This window comes from Anas platyrhynchos, chromosome 12 (genome assembly GCF_047663525.1).
Source record: "Anas platyrhynchos isolate ZD024472 breed Pekin duck chromosome 12, IASCAAS_PekinDuck_T2T, whole genome shotgun sequence".
Taxonomy (NCBI): Eukaryota; Metazoa; Chordata; class Aves; order Anseriformes; family Anatidae; genus Anas; species Anas platyrhynchos.
In genome coordinates, this window is record NC_092598.1 from 8540194 (window position 1) to 8551450 (window position 11257).

Sequence of the window (11257 nt, forward strand, 5' to 3'; positions counted from 1 at the left end):
GCAGTCAGTAATTAAACTGAAAATTCTGGAATGCTGATCTAAAAAGATATTGAAAAGCTCCTATAATAGAAGATACTGCTCTTCCCTTGGAGGGCCTAACTTCCTAATACCATTATCCCTATTACCTGAGTTTCAACCTATCCATTTTCTGTTTATTTCTTCAAAATTAATTCATGGCCTTTTCAGAATCATTCATGTGTTTTCACATCCCAAGGCCAGTGAATTAAGAATGCTTCTGTTGTGCTTCCTTCTGAATAAACAAAAATTTTCCAAATTATTAAGTTGACTTTAAAACCTTTTTCTGATATTACAGTGATGCAGCTTAGAGGATACACAGAGAGACATTTTACTTCACATCATTAAGAAGTCCTCAAATGTTAAACTTTATATTTCTACTGTCAGCCGCAAATGTTTATTTACATCTTCCTCAATAGCTGTCATGTTAGTGACACCCATTTCTTCCTTTTTTCTTTAATTACCTTTCAACATATAGTCTTGAAGATTAAAGGCCACATGCCTTCTTTCAAAGGTCATGCTTAACTGGCAGAGATGTTCATTACAATTTTCTGAAAGTCAACTCACTTGTCTTAGTAAATGAGTATGTTGTCATAACATAAGTATGCAACACATCTGTAACTAGTATATTTTGTAATTTTCTGCTCTGCAAGTGTTCAGACATGTTATCTTTTAATATTACTTAATAGTCAGAAGACTCAATAGGTTCAGAATTAAGGTTAAGGTATTTTTAGCTTGAATAATTCAGAAATTACTAAATTACTATGAACGTAACTCAAGTACATGCATGGATATAAATATTTTTTTTTTTTTTTTTATCCTGTTCATTTGGTTTTAAACAGACTAAATCAAGGCTCTCAGTCTCTGGCTCAAGGCAAAGCCTAGCTTAAGATTCTCTGTTTTGTTGGGTATATAATATTTTTTCCCATGTTGTTTCTTTTTTTCTCTGTTACTTGCTAACAGCTAAGTAAGCAGGCAATGATGCAAAACAAAAGCATGCCACTGAGAATTAACTGCATATGCTATAACATTGTCCAGTCTTTGCTATTAGGATAAACAATTAGAAAATCATGTGGCACTCTAAATACCAATTTAACTGGTTTCCTCAGAATTGCTGTTGCTGATAACCTCAGTATTCTTTGCAGCATTAGTTAATCACATCCCTTGTTTGCAATAAACTCCTCTAAGATTGTCAAGGGACAAAATGAGTATGGAAATTTAAGATATTTAACACTGTAAGGGTTCACTGGTCTGAATGAGTTAGACAATTTGGAGAGAGTTAATTATCAATTTATACTTGCTGCAAGCTCATCTATTCCTAGCTCTGTGGGATTCATGAAGTGTTGATCATGGTTTCTTGTCACCACTATACCAACTGGGGGAAAAAAAAATAAAACCAGAGAGTTGGTTTTACACATGATGGACTGTGATTGACATTTAGAATCTCCAGGCTTATCATGTTTAGAAAGGAACTCTAAAAAGGAATGCTATCATACCATTGAAGCTGGGTATTAAAAACCTAACAATGCTTTCTTGCGTGATTGGCATATCTTTTAGGTAACAGTGAGGAAATGTATGTTTAAGTAAATTTTTAACTCTTAGAACAGCCCTCAGTAGCAATCCATATACATTTTGTTGAAGTTGGGTTGGTTATTTTTAATTAAGTACTAATGGACAATTTATTGACCATTTAGGGTAACTGATGTATATCACTCAGGCTGTAAATTTCATTTATATGATGCATTACAATGTTATAATCAAAACTGAAATTGTATATGAATATGTAATTTTTCATAAGCTGAAATAGGGCACTACATTTAAAATTTTATATTGAACTACATTTTGTTAACTTGAATTTCATTTTCAGAACCTTAACTTCATGCATTTTCATGTGGAAATATCATGGGATAGTCTAATTGTACTTTCTGAATCTCGGTGGTTTTAATAATTTATGAACATCTTCTGTCTTTTTCTTTGAATATTGGTTTATCAAACCCTACATATCTGGGAGGTTTCCATTGTGAAGACAGTGTAAAATTCTTTTCCTAATGTCTCTTGTATGCTATACTTAATGTCTGCTGCTTCTGGCAGTGTAAAGTATTAAGTATTTTGCAAAAAAAAGTATGCCATATTTTTATGGACTTTTTAGTTTGATCATAAAGGTTCAGATATTATCCAGTGTATGCCATTCAAGCAGTAACTTTAAAATCTGTGTGATAGACTATAATATTGATAATAGTCTCTGTCCTATTAAGAATTTCATTGGGAAGTGCACTGGGATGTGTATATAGGTATATATATACAGACATAATTATTTTATAAAACTGCTTACCAGATGATGTGAATATTTATTCTCTTGTGACTATAGACAGACATAAATGAAAAAAAAAAAAATACAGAAAAAGGAAGTCCTGAAAATTCAATATTCAAAATACTTGCGATATTTTTATTAATAATCTTTGGGCTAAGAGTCTATACTTACTTTACTACTACTGATCTGTCTGTATGGGAAGCACACTGATGCTTATTTTGTTAAGAATGTTGGTTATGATTTAAACAATTTCTAAAATCTTTTGACAGTTTAAATGGGGGCATATGTTTTCATAGCTTTTTTTCTGGATACAGCTAGAAATGGCTTGACAGAGATATTTTACTTCTGTCTTTGCTTAAAATACAGGAATTAGATTTAATTCTTTAGATGGGTTCTTCGTACAGGGTATCACAACTGAGTCCCCTTAAAGATTTAAAACAAACAAAAAACTGTTTGATAAGTTAAGCTTCCATTTTTTTGAATTTACAAAAGCTGTAAGACTGATTCTTACAGCATACTTTCAAATGGCTTTTCTGTATGTCAGATGTTCTATTAAATGCTTGATTTGCACAATTATTTTTTTCCCAAATGACTTCAGAATTATATAATATATTAATAAACACTAATTTTGATGTTAAATGGTCTCAAACCTGAAAAAATGAAATTCCCCTTGCTCACAAGTATCAAGTAGCATTGTAAGCTACTTTTTTGTTATGCTTCCATAAGAAATGCTGTTATTAAAAAAATAAATAGAAACTTCTGGTTTTGTATGTTTATTGAGGCAAAATTTTCATGTTGTCCAGTTTTTGTACAATAATATATTCATTTCACTTCTGTGATGAAAGAAATGTGCATTTAAAATAATCTATTCTGAATCCATTTTCAAGCTGAATGGAATGGAGGGGGAAAAATAAACTGTCAATTTCAAATGTGTCTTATCCTCAATTCATAATAGAATAGGCCTTATTAACCTGCTAGTTTTGTCTGTTCATTTGCTGATAAATAGAAAAAAAAAAGAAAAAAAAAAAAAGTGTATTTTAGACAAAGAATAGAGAGCCTTCCAAAGATATCCACGAATATTTTAGAAGTGTTTGAAGTCCAATTCAGTTCCGCACTGACAGAGTGGTGTATTTTGGAAGGAACATGGCTCCAAAATCACTTCAGAAACATTGTTCAGCTATATTTGCTTTCCAAATACTTGATGACCACCCACATGATATATAATAATCATGCTGTTGTTTGATTTGGAAGAGGAAATATCCTGCCTTCTGGAAACACCTCTTCAGTGGCCAACAGTAATGGCATTGCAGCTGCTTCTCAGACATGTTCAAAGACCCAAAGACAATTTTCTGGCAGCTTCCTTTAAAAGATATTGCTGCTCTAGGATTCTAGGTATTTGTTAAATAGATCAAAGGAAGGCAATAACCACTTATTAATTATGAGGACATAAGAAATATATGGAGGAAGGTTAGAAATGTGGTTTCTATGTAGCATTTATTTCCCAACAATGCAGGAGTTTGAAAAACTAAACTACTTAATGCATAACAAGTGCTCTAAAAGAAGCACAAATTAATAATTTGGACATACGGTCCTTCTCTTATGCTGAATTCCACTGCTACTCCACAGGCTGTAAGAGATTACTTTGCTGTGGTTATCTCTGGAAAACTTCATAATTTCTTTCCACAGGTTAATGTTTTGGTATATTTATCTTATAGCTCTTGTTCTTAGTAGTAAAATAATCTATCAAAAATTATGATGGTATAATGATCATTGACAGTGCATTTTCTGCCATGAATACCTTGCTCTTAAAATCTGAAAAAATATATATTTTGTTATATTATCCATGGCATTTTAGATGGAAATGACTAAGATCTGTGAACATGGGATATATTTCACTTTTGCCTCACTGCCAATTATCATCATTACATTTATGCTTGTTTTCTTTCTGACTTTTTCTCTTGCTGTTCTAAATGGCTATCGTCATTTGCATGAACTTGAAACCAGTCAACATTTTTGTGTCAATCCAACTTGTTTCTTTTCAGTAATCTATTAGATCAATGCTTTGAACTGTTTTGTTGTTGGTTTTTGTTTGTTTTGTTTTCTTTTACATGCTATATTTATGTGTGTATGTGTTGTTTTTTTCTGAAGCAATTTGAATATTGTACATGAATGGGATTTGGATATTGTACATATCTTTTGAGTTAAGCATTCTCAAAATTGAATAGAATTTTTTTTTTTATTGGAAAGATTGAGTTTTAGAGAAAAAAAAAAAAAAAAGAATGTTTCTCTCTGATATACCTAAAAGATGTATGGAGGGCAGCTTACCAGAGGACTGTAATTATTTTTGAATAATGATATTTTGGGGGTAAATATCAAGTTTGGAGAAGATAAACCACAAACTAGTTGTCAATTTACATAATCTGAGTGATGTACAGAAAAAATACACATAGAAACACACAGATGACTATTTTGTAGATTTTTATTTCATCTTTTTAAAGGCAATCTCTTAAATTAATATTTGAAATATTCATATGATGCTATATATTCTGAATATTCAAGATACTCAAATAGCCCATTCACGCATTATTGTGTTTTGTAGTTCATCGAATGACAGTACTTCGGCATAGAAAATACAGATCTCATAAAAATTTTGACAGATGCCAGTGGAAAGAAAAAAAAAAAAGACAATTGATACTGAAAGCTGAAGTTTTATTATATGTGACTGTGAAGGAGACTTAAAAGGTAGGTATCAGAAACTTTTTGAACTCTACAAGAAAGATTATAATTGTGCCTGATTCATTATTCATCAAAGAATCCATGTGAAAAATATTATTGAAGGTAAGTGCATCTAGTCTATAAAATGTTAAGAATAAAACAGCCATTCTGATAGCTATTGGATAATCTATTACACACCTATATTTATCTGTTCAGACTCTTGATCTTATTTTTCATTTCCAATACACTGTTCTTCAAAGAATCATGAAGTTTCCTCAGGATGTTGCAAGATGATGCCTGTAAGACATCATCTTAATTGTTGATGTCTTGATTGTTGAAAACATTGATAAATCTAAATAAATAAATATTTTTAAAAGGCAGTGCAATTGGGAATAGAAAGTAGTTAAATGTTACAGTGATTGCACAGCTAATACTATTCTCATAACACTATGACTGAATATAGATCTCTGTCTTGTGTGTAATAGCACTCAAGGCTGTGAGGGTGAATTGATCATTCCTTTCACAGTGGGTCAAGACACAGATAGGAAGCACCTTGAGTCCCGTCTCATAAAGCTTTCATTCCCAAATACTTGGCAGTTGATGATTTATCCAATTTTAGATCAGATACTTTCATATTACTGTGTGACTAAGTCTTTTGTAATCCATGTGTCATGCTGCTCTTTAATCAGAGCTAATCTGCAATTTTGTATATTTCTAGTTGGATCTGATTTATTTTTTCTGTTATATTTCAATAATTTTTCATTAATTAAATAAGGTGGGAAAAATATAGAAAAGGAAGATTTTATACTAGCTAAAGCACAAACCTCTTTGACGGTGTAGAGTCAGGAGATGTAGCAGGATAATGGACAAATTAAATAAGTGTGTGACTAGGTGAAGAATGGCTAATATGTAATTTGTTATTGTTCATAAGGTCAGTTTGCTATGCTGTCTCATGCAATGTTCCCAAATCTGAAAACGTATTGTTGGTAGAGAAGAATTCAAGCTGCCGTGCTTGGATCTAGTTTTTCAAAACCTTATAGTTTGAACTGAACATATCTGGGTTGACCTATGCGAGGAACTAAAGGCACCCACAAAGATAAAGACTTGAAATTCTTGTACATTCTTGAAATTCTTGTAGCTTGTAGATTCACTGATGAAGATAGAATTTAGGTCTGAGATCTATCTTTAGGACATTGTCAGACATGATCTGCTGTTCAAAATTCACTTCCAGGTTATAGAAACCTTCATGAATTATTCTAGAAAAAATGTGTGCTATGTTAGAAATCTGTTAAAAGTAATTCATTAATTTTCACGTGGTTTATAATCATATGCAAGTCAAGCATATAGATAATAATATAAATACTTGATTAGCTTTAAACTGTTTCAAGAAAGAGGTCATAAATTAGAAATTATGAAGAGAAATAACACATTCTTTAGATAACACTCTTTTTTCTTGGCAGAAAATTCAACAATTGCAGTCAGCCAAAGGGGAGGAAAGCAGACTAAAAAAGGTTGAAAATGCACAAGGTGAAATCCAACAAGGTGAATTAAAGAATACATTAAAAAATATATATATCAAAATATGCCTTCTTTGATGGTTAGACTGGTATACACAGTACACTGTGTGTTAACCACACAGTTTCTTTTGTTTGTATCATACAGAGCCATGAAAGCCAATTTACTTTTTAAACTAGATCAATTTTCATTCGTAAATGAGATGAGGTAGGGTCACTCATCAGTAAACCTCTGTCAAACAATCTTTTTTTAGAACGTCCAGCTCTGCTCTTTAATGGCACCATTTTGAATTAGACCTTAATGTTATGTCACTTTAAATTAGCAGCTTTAGTTCGAACATAGCCATAAAGAACATTATCCAGCCAGGGTAAACAGTTTTCTATCAAAACAAATCAGTCTAGGTTAGAAATAGCAATGTCACTGACACTTTTGTCTCTTGGTTTTCATTGTTTTACTGGCTAGATCTTTTTCAACTAGGCAAAAACATTGTTTTAAGCAAAAAGTATGTCTTAATGTTACAAAACTATTGTTATCTATTTAACATAATATATGCAGAACTGTAAAAACATTGACTCATTTTGCTTATCATAATTCTTTTTTTCTGTTTTATCCCATCAGTTCAGACTTCTCATAAACCAGGTCTATGCTGTTCCCCTGCCATCAGTGGCTGTTATAATGCTTTGGTCAGTAAGCCTAGCCTGAGACAGTACACTCCTTTTTGCCCCAGTGTCATTCAGCTCATCAAGTCACCCTGGGTTCTGACAGGCAGCTCAGTAACACTGTGCCAGATGCCATGTGAGTCACTGAGGCTTTCTTAATGTTGTTGCAGTAAACCTGTTGACATCTTTCTCTTGCCCAAATAACATCTCTATTTATTTTCAGAGACATCCAAAGATGAATGTGTGTGTACACACATAATCAGATATTGATTTCTGTGCAAAATGTTTGTAATTTACTCATGGGAGAAATAATTTAAAGCAGTTTTCATGGGGATAGTTAATTCTAAGGGATGAGTTATGGGTTTTGGAATTCTGTATCTTTATGTAGTGAAATCCAACTGAGAATGGTAGTGGGTGAGTTATTTGCCAGATGGCAAAATTTCTCAGCGTGCTCAAAAATGATTGTTTATGTGCACTTCCTACTACATACTGCAGGAAAAATAATCTGTAGAACCTGCAGTTGGCAACCAGCAGTCAAGGAAAAAATCAGTTGAATTGTCTTTTGTCCCTCTAAACAGTCCCCAGTAAAATGAACAGAGCCTCTCTGACCTGTCTGTTAGACAAATAAGGGTTGCAATCAATGGAAATTAAATGAATGTAATTTTGGACTGAACGTCTATTCCTTAATAAGGCGGAACTATATGGAATAGTGTTGGAATTAAAAATACGTAGAAGATCTGATCTGTCCTAAGAAAACAAAATCAATGTGAAAATCTAGTTCTTGACTTTATAATTACCAATTATGGTACTGCCTTGCAGAAGAAGAATGAGCCAGCTGTTACAGCACTAGTCCAGAGCTTCCATAGCTCAAATCACTCTGTGCTTTATCACTGACTTGTGAATTGAAAAAAATCAGTGACACAAATTGCAGGGGAAGATGTGAACTTGTCAGTTTTTAAATGGAATTATTTTAAACTTTTCCTCCATTTACTTTTGAGCTTTGTGGAAGATATAATAGAAGTTTAAGGAAAAAAAAATTTAGAATGAAAAAATAGGGAAGACAACAAGAAGCAGCAGAAATTGTGTCCATATCTTGGAACTGGCAACAGATCTGGAAGCATAGGGAACTGCAGTGCAGATGCTTACATTATCTGTGCAAAGATCAGCTCATACACACAAACAAGGTATTACAGTTGTAGAATATGTTCTGCTGAGAAACACAACAAGAGTAATTGTATATCAATTCTGACTCTCCTATACTTTCTCCTAGACCTAAGCAAGTAAGAATTTCACTGTTCTGTGAAATACTGGGTTCATTTTCAGATTTTCCCACTATCTTGGGGACATCCCAGTGTGCTCCCTTCAGCCCTGTACCTCCTTCTGTCCTCCTGAATTCTCCTATGATTCACTAATTCAATAGATTAAATCCTGCAAGACAGGAACATTTTATGATTTCTGAAACTGTAATTTATTGTGGCCACATTCAGCAATAGTAGATCTGTTATCATTAAATTTTTGGAATTTGTATATACTTTCAGAATCTGATCTAAATAAACTTTCAAATGGCAGCATGGTAAAGTCAGAACCAAAACTGACTTTACTCAGTAATTTTACTCATTACTGACAAAATCCATAATAACCTATTGATTTAACTATGATTGCATTGTGTAACATTGAATTTGGAACAAGTTGTTTGTGATGGGAAACTGAGTCAGCCAGAGCTTTGAGGTGCTTATAAATTGACCTTCTGCCACAGTAAGAACAACTTTTAAAAGAATGAGAGAGAGAGAGAGTAGTAGGTTTAATGACAATATAAGTTTAATTGACTGCAATTGAGAGAAAGCTCAGCGTTAATATGTAAGATAGACTACAAACAAAATGTTTTTTAAAAACAAACAAATACAAAAAGGACACACACACACAAAACAAACAAAAACATTGAACGTGTCCCTTTGCATCTAGCAGGTTGGGACAAGTCATGAAAACTCAGCAGTTTTCTATGTTACAGCAAGCTTGGTCCTACCTACTCTTAAAGATCTCTAAAATACATTTTTTACACAATTAATTTATCGAATGGTTGAAGAAAATAGACCTTCTTTTTACTATCTGATTTTAATATCAAATGATTTGTCTTGAGGTTTGCAATGATAGTCAGGTGAAAAAGAATAGTATTTAATGCATCCTGGAGAGTTTAGAAAAAAGAGAGATACATCACTAAAGTCTGGAAGACTTTCCAGCGATACAAGAAAGATACCACCTTACTTGTCACTGTTTCTAATTAACAACAACCTAACCATCACTGTTTCTAATTAACAGAGGAAAATATAGCACAAAACAGTACAAATAGCAGATGGTTATAAAATGGCATAAAGAAAACATGAGCAGCATGAGACCTGATTTTTCAATAATTCTAATTATGCTAAAGACATTGGACAGCAATGCTTTTCTGTTAGTAGAACTGAAGTGACAAATGATGGAGTGAAAAAGAGGAAAAGTTAGAAAAGTCTTTTTACCAATGAACTTTGTGTGCAATATCTTAACATTTTGGAGATCAGATGAATGTTTTTATTAAGGACCTGGGAAGGCTTTATAGCAATGTTTCTTGGAAGTTTAATATCTCTTGCTATCTTGAATGTTACGTTTATATTGGTGCTATGTTTTGCTGTTCTAAACCTAAAAATAGCAATCATTTGAAATGTTAGAAATTGATTAGTCTCTCTCTTTACATTTATTTAACGTATTCAATGTCTGGTATTCATATACTATGGAAAAAAAAAATTACTTTTCAACTGCTGTGACTTTTATAATTTTCACATATATAAGATCCAAGATTCATATTTTTCAAACTACATGGTAAAATGGAAATACAAACTTTGAGAACACATTGGAAACAAGATACCAGCATCTGACACCTTTTCCCCAGTCTGTGATTTATATGACAAATGTCAACATAAAATAATAGGAAGAATTGTAAGAAACTTTAAGTGATGGAGTTTAACGTGTTTGCAAAGTCTGTTTTCTATAGTAAAGCTGATAATCTGACCGTGAATTCTGCTTGGTCAGATGGTTTTAATAGGTCAGTCTAATAGCTATTTTTGATGGCTGATATTAAAGCAGTTGGTGGTGTCAGTGCTGTTTTGTGTCATGTAAAACATTGTTCTAACACTCCAGATGTTGGAAAAAAAATCAAAGGATTGGATGGGCATGGGGTTGCTCTAGTTTTTTCAGAGGCTTTTTTGTCATGTTATTAGATCCACAGTAATCTGTTGTCAGAGCAGGTATGTCCATGATTTTATATGCTACATCACTGTTGTGTGTTTATTGCTCCTGTACTCAGAAAAGACATTTTAAAATATATTTTTTTCATAGTTAGAATTACTCTGTGATAATTTGATATGAAGTACTAAAATGCAGCTCCTTTTATGGAAGAACTGATTTTTTGTGTCAGTCTGTGTGCTTTTATTGTTGGACTACTTTCGATTTCTCTTCCTCTGTCTGTACAAACACATATGGAATTCTCAGTAAAAATTCCTTAACATGAAAATAATTATTAGATATTAAATGCAGTAATGTTTCTTTCAAGAAATCTTGAAAGAAACATAACTTCTGTTTCTTGAAAGAATAGCAGAAGTTCTCAAGCAAGTAGTTTTTTCTTCTTCTACCCATTAGGGGTGTTTTGTCACAAGAAGTCTGATCAATATTAAACAAATTACAAGAAGAACAGGCTCACACAGATATGCCGTATTCATATGGAAATACAAAGTACTTCTGCAGCTTTCCTAAGTTCCAACATGCTTTTAAATAACTCACTTGAGTTATCCCAACACCACCAGCTGCGAGAACAGAACAGATTTTATTCTTCTTGGTGTGTCTTGAACTGGCTTATCTTTGCCTTTAAAACTGTCAAAATATTTTGACAGATGCGGAATCGAGTGCCAGATGTTTCATCATTTTATAGGAGAAAATTACCAGGTTTTTTATTGTCGGAGAAGGTCCATTTCTTCTCTTTCAGTTAAATAATCTTTGCTGCAGTAGATGGAGA

The 11257-nt window shown here is 32.6% G+C and overlaps 1 long non-coding RNA gene across 3 annotated transcripts in view; it reads left to right on the top strand.

Annotated features, from left to right (window-relative positions):
• Positions 1 to 6852, top strand: part of LOC101794071 (uncharacterized) — an 87300-nt gene extending 80448 nt beyond the window's left edge. For all 3 annotated transcript variants that reach the window (XR_011812248.1, XR_011812250.1, XR_011812249.1), the window contains 2 exons: positions 4926 to 5068; positions 6502 to 6852. This is a non-coding gene — a long non-coding RNA (uncharacterized lncRNA). The remainder of the gene's footprint in view (positions 1 to 4925; positions 5069 to 6501) is intronic.
• Positions 6853 to 11257: the final 4405 nt, after the last annotated feature.